Source organism: Oncorhynchus kisutch, linkage group LG3 (genome assembly GCF_002021735.2).
Source record: "Oncorhynchus kisutch isolate 150728-3 linkage group LG3, Okis_V2, whole genome shotgun sequence".
Classification (NCBI taxonomy): Eukaryota; Metazoa; Chordata; class Actinopteri; order Salmoniformes; family Salmonidae; genus Oncorhynchus; species Oncorhynchus kisutch.
The window spans coordinates 19,939,275-19,954,563 of record NC_034176.2 but is presented as its reverse complement, the minus strand read 5'-3'; the positions used below and the strand labels follow the sequence as shown (position 1 = coordinate 19,954,563).

The 15,289-nt window shown below is 41.0% G+C and overlaps 1 long non-coding RNA gene across 1 annotated transcript; it reads left to right on the top strand.

Moving 5' to 3' along the window:
* Positions 1–6,923: 6,923 nt before the first annotated feature.
* LOC116366482 (uncharacterized) lies at positions 6,924–14,427 on the top strand. The gene is made up of 2 exons (XR_004208283.1): positions 6,924–7,208; positions 12,729–14,427. It is a non-coding gene; the product is annotated as an uncharacterized LOC116366482 (long non-coding RNA).
* Positions 14,428–15,289: the final 862 nt, after the last annotated feature.

The window sequence follows — 15,289 nt, the reverse complement described above, 5'->3', positions numbered from 1 at the left end:
CTTCCTAGGTTTTTGCCTTTCTAGGGAGTTTTTCCTAGCCACCGTGCTTCTACACCTGCAATGCTTTCTGTTTGGTGTTTTAGGCTGGGGCTATATAAATTGATTTGATTTGATAGAGGACTGAGGGTCTTCCAAATATTGAAAGTGTGTAAATAGTTACCCATGTTATTTTGTAAATGTATATACATATATATTTTCATACATTTTTTAATCAATTATTTATTTATTTTTCAATTTTTTTTGTCTCCCATTTTTTTTCCTCAATTTTTTTTGGGGGGGTGTGTTAGAATACTGTTTTGGTATTTTGTATATAGTTATTTGTTTCAAAATGTATACCTTCACCAATTTGGCAACTTGGGTACATTTGGGCTACTTGTGTGGGACACCTGGGTGACTTCATGATAAATGTCATGTAGCGCACTCATTTTGGAAGTTATCATTCTGAAACTTTGCACAAGTACTGTTGCCCTCTTATATTTTTCACTTCTCCATCATCCTATCTGAATGTTTGTTTTATCTTGTTTGTTTTAAAGATGATACAAAAATAAAAAACATGTTTTTTTTCATTGTTTTATCTAAACCAGATCTACTGTGTGTTATTCTCCTACATTCAATTCACATGTACACAAACTTCAGAGTGTTTTCTTTCAAATGGTACCAAGAATATGCATTTCCTTTGTTCTGTGCCTGAGCTACAGGCTGTTAGATTTGGGTATGTCTTCAGGCGGAAATTGCACAAAGTAGGGGGGGAGCTGTAAGAGGTTTTAACTGATATAAGATACTTGTATGTTCATAAATGTTGAATATTACGATTATTTATTGGAATTGCGCACCCTCCAATTTCACTGGATGTTGTCGACTGGTGTTGCTGACGGGACGCCTAGCCCTTAAGTATTAAAGCCCTTCTCTCCACCGGTCCTATATGGGGACTCTGGTGGCCTTCTGAACCGCAAGAACCCAGAGGGACTGTGGGAGGTTCACGGTACTGCCCGTTTGTGTCTGGTCTGCAACTACGAGAGTAAGCCTACCGTATTCACTTTAATCTCCAACTTCAATGACTGGATCGACCAGGTAAAAGAGAGATAAACCATGATCTCACACACAGGTCATTACAGTATTACAGTTTTTCTCAATTGCTAAAACACAATTTCTGAAACCTTGCTCCATTTCCTGAAAACATTCAACACAAAACCTCATCTTCAAGCACTATGTACATAACCTCTGACTCCTCTCGCAAAATGAAACATTAGCCTCAAAACAGTTTTACCTGTGTTCAAAATCAAACACTGCTCTCAAATTATAAACAAAGTGATCAAAATGATATACACTCTCAAGCAGTCAGTAAACAATACACCGAAAAATAGAAAACACATTGTTCAAAACATACAATTCTCAGGGAGAAGTACATTTTTACATTTTTTCTCAATTGCTAAAACACTAAAACCCATTAAAACCACTCAAAATTGATTTAACCTGTTTCAAATGATGCGACACAACCAATATAAGCCAGTTCAGAGAGCAAACAGGTTGTTGAAGGTGGGAAGGAGAAAGTCTGAGAATGGAAACATAATTTGAAACAGGTTAAATCAATTTTGAGTGGTTGTGTTCAATCAATGACATGTGTTCTCTATTTGTATTTGATTGTTGCCACTTGTGTTTGGTTTAAGGTATTGACAACAGCCTGCATAATTAGCTAAATGAGTCTAGGCAACTGAGAACTTTGTTCAGCCAATGGGTTTTAGTGTTTTAGCAATTGAGAAAAACTGTAATTAAACCCTAGTCTCTAGGTGTAGAATGTAAGCCTCTAGGGGGTGATATCTACTAACCTAAGGATTTGTTTTAAGATAGAATTAGGCCTTACTGATCAGCATGACCTTGGCGTCCTGGAAAATAAAATGTTTATTTTCAGATGGATGATTTACAGTTTTTTCCAACTGCTTATATACTTTTTCAAATCTGTCTCCTTTTTTTCAAATCTCTACACACAATTCCCAAAAAATTGCACACACAAAATGCAAAATGCCTCACATCTCCTTCAAAATGTAACACTGCATTCAAAATTACATAAACACATGTCAGAATGAAGCATTTGCATCAAATGACAAACACTGCTTTCATAAAAGGACATTTTTGGATATACCATGTAAACACTGTTGTTCTAAATCTAAAGCTCTTTGGTCTTTCATAGGCTTACATCTACATTTCAATACACTTCATCTCTTCGCCAGCCTGGGTCTGGCCACAATACTTTGTCCACATCACAAGATACTTCCCTCGATGTATGGCAAGAGAAAACGTATCTCCTAGCATGGCGTATCCAACCTTGGACAGAGGCAACCTCTATGTCCCCACATGCGTCCTCCATTGCCTGGAGAAGCGGCATGCAGGCATAGGATTGGCAATCATACCCTTTCCAGCGCCATGCTGAGAAGAATTCCTCTATGGGATTTAGAAAAGGTGAATATGGGGGTAGGTATAAAACTACAAATTGTGGATGGGAGGCAAACCAGTTTTGGACCAGAACAGCCCGGTTAAAACTAACATTGTCCCATAAAACCACAAATCTAGCAGGCTCCTGATCTGGATCAGGGACAAGCATTGTGTAAATTGCATCCAGAAAAGTGAGCATATGGCCGGTGTTGTACGGACCCAGTGTGTCATTGTGATGGAGGATGTGCCTCTCTCATGGTCAAACCGTGGTTGATCACATGATCAACAAGTGTTGCCCTAATCTCATCAGAGATGGCTCTCCTTCCTTTTCTTCTTTGTCCTCGTCCTCTTCTTCATCTTCCTCTCCCTCCTACTCCTCTTGCTCTCTGTCCATTGTTGGCATCCATTGTTCTAAACAGGTAATCTGACCTTTGACCTATTTATAGGCCTATACTACAGTAAATCAGTGATTGATTAGTGATCAGTTAAGCTATTAGTGTTTGCACATGTGAGGAGTGTGTGTGTGTGTGACCTGGTAAATAAGTGTAGCATCTTGATTGGTTGTGCTTGGAAAAGGAAAGCAAGTCACTTCCTGTTAGATTTTTGTGTTTTAGGTAGAGAATTGTGTGTAGTGTTTTGAAAAAAGTGTTTTATGCAATTGACAACTGAGTCAAAGGCTGAGAAATAGCTTATGGTTTTGGATATTTGGTGTGTAGTTTTGCACTTTGAGTGAGAGGTTTAAAAAATCATGTGACATGAAAAGATTTTGTGTGTAAGCAGTTGGAAAAAACTGTAATGGAAATTCATAAGGTGTTTGAATGACTTTTATTAGTTATTCTATAGTCATGAAACTGTCACAGAACATGGAGGGGAAGGACTACTTTCAAGTTTAAAAAAAAATGAAATCACCAAAGTGAGGTACAAGGTTTTGCTGGATGGAGGGAAAATATTTGCTGGAAATTTCTCCAAGGACTTGTCCTGTTCTATCTATTTTTTTTCAGGCTATGATCAGCAACTAAAGCGGGACAGAATGGTGAATTGACTCCGATAAAAAAGGATTTAGAAAAATGGCTCTGTGATGTCTTTGTGCTTATTCAGTTATTTCAGGAATCATTTCATCTACTCCAGTTGACAAAACGTTCTAACAGTCACCACAAGATGTCCTCAGTCACTCATGAGAAAAATAAAGGATTTCTATAAGATGTTTGCTTTTTTGTGGGAGACATATATATTCCTATACATTTATCTTCACACACACTTAAAAGCCCAGTGCAGTTAAAATGTGATTTTCCTGTGTTTTAAATATATTTCCACACTATAAGGTTGGTATAATACTGTGGAATGGTGAAAATTATGATAATGCCCTTTTAGTGTAAGCTGTTTGAAAAGATCACCTCAAATTTCAGCCTGTTTGGTAGCATGGAGTTGGCCTGCCTGGTGATATCACCAGGTGATAATTTAGTCAATAGACTAATAAGAAAGAGAGTCCCACACCTCTCTGCCAATAACAGCTAGTTTTCAGTTTTCCACCCCCCACTCAGACACTCCCAGACAGTCCTAGCAAAATTACTTATTGAAAAAGTACTCTTTGCTAAGAAGCCATTTTTTAAAAAATAAGTTACCATTTTAATTGGAAACAATCACACTAAGGTACTTAATTGTTACCCAGAAATTATTTGCTATCGAAATAAAAAATGGCTTTGTGGAACTTTAATGATTTCACAATTCAAAATAAGTTGTTTTGTTCATGCTGTTTACTTAATATTTGCTAATAGGAAAGTTTTGAGACATTCCTCTGGACGATTTGTGAAGATTATTTTCTTCTCGCGCAATTTGGGCCTGTTTTAAGAACAGTAAAATGGAACCCTGTGTGTTCACCCCACTACAGAAAGATAGACATCTAGTTCTACACTTTATTCTGTCAGGCATATTCTGGGAGTAAAGAGGTTTCATTAAACCCCTAATATGCATCTGGGTGAGCCAGGCTGAGGTATGCTCTCCCAACAGTCTTCTTTCATCTTCAGCTTTTGATGTGATTACACTACACAGAATTGGCAGACAGGCTGTGGATGAGAAAGCCACAGAACAAAGGCAAGGGGAAATTAAGTTTAAATTTGAATTTAGTCTCTCTCTCTACCTCTCTTACTCACATACTGTATACACTCGCTTGCTCGTACACACACACACACACACACACACACACACACACACACACACACACACACACACCGACTTGCTGTGTTTTGACAGGGAAATTCGTATTTGAGGGAAGACATTGATAGGCAGACAGTATGTCGTGTCCGATTAGAGCAGGTCACTGTCACACCGACTGTGTTTGTGTGTGTATGTATGTGTGTGCATGTGCGTGTGTGCATGTGCGTGCATGTGGTGTGTGTGTGAGTGCATACATGGAGTTTATCAGTCTCTTAGTGTATGTTTTCTGTGTCTATGAGTGCACATAATAGTTGTAAACGTTATTTTGAACCTACACATCAAGGGGTCAATTAAAGTCATCCAATATTACTTGCTGTTTGGTGTTTTCAATAAACAATAGCCCAAGCTAAACTGTTTGTGTGTAAACAAACCTATTTTGTGCTAAGCCCAAGCGGAATTTTAACTTTCTATTCTTCAAGAATATATAGGCCTAGACTACATAAAAAATTCTACACACTGGTTGAATCAACCTTCTTTCCACATCATTTCAATGAATTTGCTTTGAACCAAGGTGGAATGAATGTTGAATTGACCTCTGTGCCCAGTGTGTTATGACCATTGGACAGATCCCAGATCACACCTTTAAAATAGTTGATTGAATCTGTTGTTGCTCCGGGGTTTATCCTGCTTTTCCGGGGGAGATTTTGTCTGATGCGGGGTCTGGTCTGAAAAGAGCTTTGTCTTCACCCCCCCCCCCCCCCCTCTGAAAGGAGCAAAGGGGGACAGCTTGCCGCCTTGCATACTAAATGTGCAATGCCTGCCTTACCAATTCGTGCAATGACATAGCTGTTTTCATTTCAGGCGGCAGCATTTCAATGTCAGGAAGTTCACTATGATGGTTTTCTAGGGCGTTATATATGACGGGACAGTGTATATTACAGTAGCCTATGTACCACAGTGTGTGAGAGAGAAAGCCATTGATGGGATGTTCTTGGAGTTAACCCAAATACCACAGTGTGTGAGAGAGAAAGCCATTGATGGGATGTTATTGGAGTTAGCCTAACCACCACAGTGTGTGAGAGAGAAAGCCATTGATGGGATGTTCTTGGAGTTAGCCTATACACCACAGTGTGTGAGAGAGAAAGCCATTGATGGGATGTTCTTGGAGTTAGCCTATACACCACAGTGTGTGAGAGAGAAAGCCATTGATGGGATGTTCTTGGAGTTAGCCTATACACCACAGTGTGTGAGAGAGAAAGCCATTGATGCGATGTTCTTGGAGTTAGCCTATACACCACAGTGTGTGAGAGAGAAAGCCATTGATGGGATGTTCTTGGAGTTAACCCAAATACCACAGTGTGTGAGAGAGAAAGCCATTGATGGGATGTTCTTGGAGTTAACCCAAATACCACAGTGTGTGAGAGAGAAAGCCATTGATGGGATGTTATTGGAGTTAGCCTAACCACCACAGTGTGTGAGAGAGAAAGCCATTGATGGGATGTTCTTGGAGTTAGCCTATACACCACAGTGTGTGAGAGAGAAAGCCATTGATGGGATGTTCTTGGAGTTAGCCTATACACCACAGTGTGTGAGAGAGAAAGCCATTGATGGGATGTTCTTGGAGTTAGCCTATACACCACAGTGTGTGAGAGAGAAAGCCATTGATGCGATGTTCTTGGAGTTAGCCTATACACCACAGTGTGTGAGAGAGAAAGCCATTGATGGGATGTTCTTGGAGTTAGCCTATACACCACAGTGTGTGAGAGAGAAAGCCATTGATGGGATGTTCTTGGAGTTAGCCTATACACCACAGTGTGTGAGAGAGAAAGCCATTGATGGGATGTTCTTGGAGTTAGCCTATACACCACAGTGTGTGAGAGAGAAAGCCATTGATGGGATGTTCTTGGAGTTAGCCTATACACCACAGTGTGTGAGAGAGAAAGCCATTGATGGGATGTTCTTGGAGTTAGCCTATACACCACAGTGTGTGAGAGAGAAAGCCATTGATGGGATGTTCTTGGAGTTAGCCTATACACCACAGTGTGTGAGAGAGAAAGCCATTGATGGGATGTTCTTGGAGTTAGCCTATACACCACAGTGTGTGAGAGAGAAAGCCATTGATGGGATGTTCTTGGAGTTAGCCTATACACCACAGTGTGTGAGAGAGAAAGCCATTGATGGGATGTTCTTGGAGTTAGCCTATACACCACAGTGTGTGAGAGAGAAAGCCATTGATGGGATGTTCTTGGAGTTAGCCTATAGGCTACTTAAAATAGCTGAATCTCCTCTGTGCCTGAGCAGCGAGAGGGAGGAGAGGGAGAGAGGGAGTGTGCGACATCACAGTGATCCACATTGACAGTGACATCACTACTCAACTAACGGGTGGGACTTCGCAGGCTTTCTCATTCCAGCAGTGTGCTGTGGATATTGAATCACTACCTAACTGTCAAGAAAATGTGCCTGGTACTTGGTGGCAACTGCCTTGTCAAACAATAATAATGCACTTTTGTGCCTGAACTTTATTCCTGAGAATGAAACAGAATCCGTTGCAGAGTCTGCTCGACGTTGGATCTGTGCATATGTTGATTCCGGATGGTGCGATCTGCTGAATGTAGCGGGAACAGGTGAGTGAGTGAGCAAGGGTTTGTGGGCGCATTTTTTAAGTGCCTATTGGTCTAAGTTATTGATGATGACTATCATTAGAATAGAACAAGTAGAACAACAGTAGCGCAAAGTGTTTTTCTCAGATTTTCCCACACTGTGACGGAAACTGTAATTTATAGAGTGGTTTTAGGTATTATCAGCAGTAAAATACTCTGAGATGTTTTACTGACACATACTGTAAATGATGGTACATTGTGGGAAATTTGCTGTATTTCCAATGGTGCTGTAATTCCACCCCACAGAATACAGTACCAAACCAAATCTATGGATCGCTAAAAATCTTTAGACCACTAGTGGGTCCGTGGTATTGTTGTTTCTGGCTCATTAACCCTTTACACTCGTGGGAATTTGGCCTATATGGATAAATTGAATTAATATGATTTTATTATGATCCCCGTTAGCCGAAGCCAATGGTGACAGCTAGTCTTACTGGGGTCCGATACATAACGAAAAATACATTACTGACAAAATACTTGACAAATTACATACATTAAAAAACATTAACATGTCGTGTGCATGTGTGTGTATCTATCAGTTACACATACATGTCAATACATGCACACATAAAGTAGGTCACAGTTGTGCCATGAGGAGTTGTGCCATGAGGAGTTGTGCCATGAGGAGTTGTGCCATGAGGAGTTGTGCCATGAGGAGTTGTGCCATGAGGAGTTGTGCCATGAGGAGTTGTGCCATGAGGAGTTGTGCCATGAGGAGTTGTGCCATGAGGAGTTGTGCCATGAGGAGTTGTGCCATGAGATATTGCTGTATTTGTTTTAAAAAACAGATTTGCTGCCCTCTTGCACTATATGAGATGGAAGGGAGTTCCATGCAATCATGACTCTGTATAATACTGTACGATTCCTTGAATTTGTTCTGGACCTGGGGACTGTGAAAAGACCCCTGGCGGCATGTCTGCTGGGGTAAGTGTGTGTGTCAGTGCTGTGTGTAAGTTGACTATGCAAGCTAATTGGAATTTCCAAAACATAGTTTTTTATGAAAACAATAAGTCTATCCACACATCTTAGCCAAGAGAGACTGGCATGCATAGTATTGATATTATCCCTCTGACTATAATGAAGAGCAAAACCTGCTGGTCTGTTCTGGGCCAGCTGCAGCTTAACGAGGTCCTGACCATATGAATGGATAATAATCAAGATAAAACGTAACCCTGCAGGACTTGCTTTGAGGAGTGTGGTGTCAAAAAGCCAGAGCATCTCTTTATCACAGACAGACCTCTGCCCATCTTTACAACCATTGAATCTATATGTTTTGACCATGAGAGTTTGTAATCTAAGGTAACAACAATAAATGTAGTCTTCTCAACTAGCTCAACAGCCACACCATTCATTACCAGATTCAGCTGAGGTCTAGAACTTGGGAAATGTTTTGTACCAAATACAAAGCTCTTAGTTTAGTTTTAGAGATGTTCAGTTCTAATTCTAATTCTAAAACTGACGGCAGCTAGTGATTTCACTAGCTGTGGTTGCTGATGCAGATAAGGTCGAATCATCAGAATACATAGACACACAAGCTTTGTTTAATGCTTGTGGCAGGTCATTGGTAGAAATAGAGTAGAGTGCCAAAAGAGCTGCCCTACAATTCACCACATTTGACATGTTTAACATGAAAGAAGCTTCCATTAAAGAAAACCCTATGTGTTCTATCAGAAAGATACAGTGCCTTCAGAAAGTTTTCATACCCCTTGACTTCTTCCACATTTTGTCATGTTACAGCCTGAATTCAAAATGTCTACACACAAATCTATGCAAAGTATCCCATAATGACGAAGTGAAAACAAGTTTGTTTTTGTTTTTTTCTAATTTATTGAAAAAAATAATCAAATAATATCTAATTTACATAAGTATTCACACCCCTGATTCAATACTTTGTGGAAGCACCTTTGGCAATGATACCCAGCTGTCAGTCTTTCTGGGTAAGTCTCTAAGAGCTTTCCACACCTGGATTGTGCATTATTTGCCCATTATTCAAATCGGTGGTTGATCATTACTAGACAACCATTTTCAGGTCTTGCCATAGATTCAAGTAGATTTAAGTCAAAACTGTAACCCGCCCACTCAGGAACATTCACTGTTTCTTAGTAAGCAACTCCACTGTAGATTAGACTTGTGTTTTAAGTTACTGTCTTGCTGAAAGGTGAATTCATCTCGCAGTCTACAGTCTCTGGTGGAAAGCAGACTGAGATAGGTTTTCCTTTAGAATTTTGCCTGTGATTAGTTCCATTCCGTTTCTTTTTTATCCTGAAAACCTCCCCAGTCCTTAACGATTACAAGCATACCCATAACATGATGCCGACACCACTATGCTTGAAAATATGGAGAGTGGTACCAGCATGCAATTCCTCCACATCAACACCAGTGGCACCACTGACAGTCTTACAGGGATGGGCAACTACAGTCCTCGGGGGCCGGAGTGGTGTTACACTTTTTCTCCAACCCTAGCAAACAAAGCTGATTATACTAATGTTATTCTAAACTGAAGATCATGATTAGATGATTATTGGAGTCAGGTGTGATATCTGGAGCTGGGACAAAACTGTGACACCAATCAGGCCCTCCAGGACTGGAATTGCGCATCCCTGTAACAGGACGTGTGTCATCCTCAATAGATCCAATACGCACCAGTCCACCAAGTAGGATCCCAAAAAGAATGAATGACTGATGTGTGAAACATGATGTGAGATGATCATTAACTCTGCGCTACTACTTTGCATTCTCTAACACTACCACAGTTCAGATCGGAAGTGAACAGACTCAAGAATGAATGTATATTGATGCAAACCATTTGGCTTTCCATACTGTATGTTGCACATGAAATGACTCCTTTAAAATGATAACCTCTATTACCAGGAGTCAATCAAGTGCATCATTGCCACGACCCTTATTCAAAAAAATACAGTGCCTTGCGAAAGTATTCGGCCCCCTTGAACTTTGCGACCTTTTTCCACATTTCAGGCTTCAAACATAAAGATATAAAACTGTATTTTTTTTGTGAAGAATCAACAACAAGTGGGACACAATCATGAAGTGGAATGACATTTATTGGATATTTCAAACTTTTTTAACAAATCAAAAACTGAAAAATTGGGCGTGCAAAATTATTCAGCCCCCTTAAGTTAATACTTTGTAGCGCCACCTTTTGCTGCGATTACAGCTGTAAGTCGCTTGGGGTATGTCTCTATCAGTTTTGCACATCGAGAGACTGACATTTTTTCCCATTCCTCCTTGCAAAACAGCTCGAGCTCAGTGAGGTTGGATGGAGAGCATTTGTGAACAGCAGTTTTCAGTTCTTTCCACAGATTCTCGATTGGATTCAGGTCTGGACTTTGACAGGGCCATTCTAACACCTGGATATGTTTATTTTTGAACCATTCCATTGTAGATTTAGCTTTATGTTTTGGATCATTGTCTTGTTGGAAGACAAATCTCCGTCCCAGTCTCAGGTCTTTTGCAGACTCCATCAGGTTTTCTTCCAGAATGGTCCTGTATTTGGCTCCATCCATCTTCCCATCAATTTTAACCATCTTCCCTGTCCCTGCTGAAGAAAAGCAGGCCCAAACGATGATGCTGCCACCACCATGTTTGACAGTGGGGATGGTGAGCTGTTCAGGGTGATGAGCTGTGTTGCTTTTACGCCAAAACATAATGTTTTGCATTGTTGCCAAAAAGTTCAATTTTGGTTTCATCTGACCAGAGCACCTTCTTCCACATGTTTGGTGTGTCTCCCAGGTGGCTTGTGGCAAACTTTAAACGACACTTTTTATGGATATCTTTAAGAAATGGCTTTCTTCTTGCCACTCTTCCATAAAGGCCAGATTTGTGCAATATACGACTGATTGTTGTCCTATGGACAGAGTCTCCCACCTCAGCTGTAGATCTCTGCAGTTCATCCAGAGTGATCATGGGCCTCTTGGCTGCATCTCTGATCAGTCTTCTCCTTGTATGACCTGAAAGTTTAGAGGGACGGCCAGGTCTTGGTAGATTTGCAGTGGTCTGATACTCCTTCCATTTCAATATTATCGCTTGCACAGTGCTCCTTGGGATGTTTAAAGCTTGGGAAATCTTTTTGTATCCAAATCCGGCTTTAAACTTCTTCACAACAGTATCTCGGACCTGCCTGGCGTGTTCCTTGTTCTTCATGATGCTCTCTGCGCTTTTAACGGACCTCTGAGACTATCACAGTGCAGGTGCATTTATACGGAGACTTGATTACACACAGGTGGATTGTATTTATCATCATTAGTCATTTAGGTCAACATTGGATTATTCAGAGATCCTCACTGAACTTCTGGAGAGAGTTTGCTGCACTGAAAGTAAAGGGGCTGAATAATTTTGCACGCCCAATTTTTCTGTTTTTGATTTGTTAAAAAAGTTTAAAATATCCAATAAATATCGTTCCACTTCATGATTGTGTCCCACTTGTTGTTGATTCTTCACAAAAAAATACAGTTTTATATATTTATGTTTGAAGCCTGAAATGTGGCAAAAGGTCGCAAAGTTCAAGGGGGCCGAATACTTTCGCAAGGCACTGTACCTGTCTTGATTACGATTGGCTGAGAGTGGCAGGGAGAGAGGAGAGAAGTTTGAAATGAGTTTGCCTCACTCAGTCCATGCATGGAGAAATGTGTGGCCTTATTGGAATGCATTGTAGAGGGATGCATAGAGAGATGAATGAGTTGGTTCTCTATATTGAAGTGTGATTGGAATATCATTCGCTGACACAGAAACCATCACACACTCACTCAGACACACACATACAGGCCCAGGTTGATATCAACACATTCACAAACCTTCATCTAAACACACACTCACTCAGACACACACATACAGGCTCAGGTTGATATCAACATATCCACAAACCTGCATCTAAACACACACTCACTCAGACACACACATACAGGCCCAGGTTGATATCAACATATCCACAAACCTGCATCTAAACACACACTCACTCAGACACACATACAGGCCCAGGTTGATATCAACACATCCACAAACCTGCATCTAAACACACATTCACAGGGTCCACTACACAAACAAATAAGAATTTGCAGTTAGATTACATATTTATAATATCTGTAGATTACATTTGGACATGTTTTAAGTATTGTGGACTCTTAAGAAGACTGCTTTCAGTGTTTGAATCAAGTTCAATGACATCTATTGCTCTTAAGACACCTCTTGTAGTGAATAAGCTGTTAGTGATATGGTCATCCATCCCCAGTTAAAACCTGTAGTGTGCTAGTCTGGCATGGAGAACAGGTCCCCTTAGGAAAGTGCATGATCACCTTGAGTACATTGTCCCCTCTCCGGGAGGTCCGGACCCGGGGAAAGACTGCCCATTATCTCAGTGTGTACTATATGTTTGTGTGTAAGACGGTTGTTCACATAGGTGCATGTACATGTTTAAAATGTGTGTGTACATGTTCATGCATTAAATCTCACATTTTCCTCTTTGCTCAGGGGCCACTTGTTGGGGCTAACACAAGAGACAGCAGAGTATGAAGCCCACAGTGGACCGTGGACTAGGATGTGCCAGTAAACCTCTGAGTCGGGCTTGAGTGGAACTTGGAGGATTTGTATTCATAGAACTTCAAATTTAGTGTGAACCAGGACGCTGACCATGGAGACAGAGCTGAGCACTGGTCTCTCTGCATGGACCATCATGGCCATTGTGTGTAACTCTGTAGTGGGCATCCTCACCCTTATCCTCTTCGTCATCCTCTACAAGGCCTGCAAGGTGCCCTCTTGCCAAGAGAGGTCAGCAGTGCTGACAGTAGCCCGGGAGCAGAAATGAGGGGCGAGCAGAAATGCTTACTGACTACAGCCTGATGATGGACAGACAGAGGAAAAACACTTCTTGGCCAAACAGACTGCCACTGACTGTTAACTAACACAATGAGTGAACACTAAAAAAACTATGTTTCGGGGTCCTTATCTGTCAAGACATTCTCTCCATCGATCTCTCTATCACCCCCCTCTCCACACCTCTTTCTTTCTGCCTCTCTTTGTCTCTCCCTACCACATTACGTAAACAAAAACACCAGCATAAATCCTCTTATCTCCTTGGCTCTGCTCTGGGACTGTCCATCTGTCAGTCTGTTTATACTCAGCAGTCTGGCCTCCCCCTGCTCATCTGCACTAAACCACAATCTGGGGAATGAGGAAAAGGGTAAATGAGAAAGGAAATGAGGAGAGAGAGAGGGAGTGATAGAGGGAAAGAGAACAGCCCTCATCTCATCAGAGACAACTTGATGTTGACTTACTGGAGAAATAATGATGCCAGGGATAGTGAAATAGACCACAAGAGAGACAGAGCAGAAAGGGAGATAGAGAGATTGATGATGCCAGAGATAGTGAAATAGACCACAAGAGAGACAGAGCAGAGAGGGAGATAGAGAGATTGATGATGCCAGAGATAGTGAAATAGACCACAAGAGAGACAGAGCAGAGAGGGAGATAGAGAGATATATGATGCCAGGGATAGTGAAATAGACCACAAGAGAGACAGAGCAGAGAGGGAGATAGAGAGATAGATGATGCCAGGGATAGTGAAATAGACCACAAGAGAGGCAGAGCAGAGAGGGAGATAGAGAGATAGATGATGCCAGGGATAGTGAAATAGACCACAAGAGAGACAGAGCAGAGAGGGAGATAGAGAGATAGATGCGGAACAAAGGACAGACGTGAAAGGGGAAGAGGGAAAATGATGTTTTGATGAGGTGTTGTTTACTAAAAGAACGCTCAAGGCAAACTGTGACTTCGAAGTCTCCAGCACCCACAGATCAACTCTCAAGGGTTTATGAAAAACAACGACTGAGGGAAATGAAAGGAACACTTTCATATGTCTGTCTGCCACTGAATGGGCTCCTATAAAACACAAAAGTATTGTTATTTATAGACAAGCTTCCAAAGGAGTGACACTCAAAGAGATAATGAGACTCAATGTGACTATTTTAAAAAGTCTCCTGCAGCTAACGGTGGTGTGACGCAGAAAATCAAAATTACTTCCTGAAACAGATGGATCTACCATGTACTGTGCCATGTCATTCAGCATTCCATACATGTAATTATGACGGTGATGCTGTTCTGTAAGAATCATGGACATGGACATTTTCATTGTATTTTTTATTAACTCAATAAAATGTTTTACCTTTGTGTACCTTTGGGGATGTATATTACTGACCTACATAAATCATGTCACCACAACCAGCACAAAATAACAACCATAACATTGTGTTAACAGTGCATGATTATCCATCACAATATCGGGAGGAAAGTGCAACTATTACAATGTGGTAAAGACAGGAGCCAGCAGGTCTTGAAGCACGTTTTCCATAGAGTGTGCGTCTCATTAGTGTGTGTCACTAGTGTCGGTGCTTTAAGTTGCTGAATTTGCCTGAATTATCTCTGGAAACCTATGAAAAAACAACTGTGCATGTCCTCACCGCTCATTAATATTTCAGGACCTCTGAGCTCCGCAGGTCATTCAGTGTCTCATGTTCATGTGCTCCAGTAACTCCTGATTTACAAATGAATCACTGTTACTGGAGGATACACAGTCAACTCATAGCAATTAGATAATAAGCCTTGTAGCATATACACAAACACACACAGGTTAACATCTTCCACACAGCTTTAAGGCTTCATGACAGCTAACCTGCTGTGAGGTTTGACTCCTCGATTGATCTTTCTCTCTTTTGAGATACCCTAGCAAACCTCCTAATCTATATTACTAGAACACTGCTTGAGAGTGCAGTGGAGTTCCTCCCGTGCAGTGGACATCTCATCCATTGCCTCCTCGGCTCCATCACTCTTCCTCTATCTCTCTACACAACTGTCTTATCTTTGATCCCAACCTGTTCTTTTGACATTCCTGACTCCTTGATCGTTTGCTTGCCAGTTTGCAGTCGATACAGTCTGATTGGTGTCTCTAACTCCTCTACACTCTATAGCTTTGAGCCCTTACTTCTGTGTGTGAACGGAACAGTCCACACAGTTCTTCAGACAGAATGTCAGAGGCC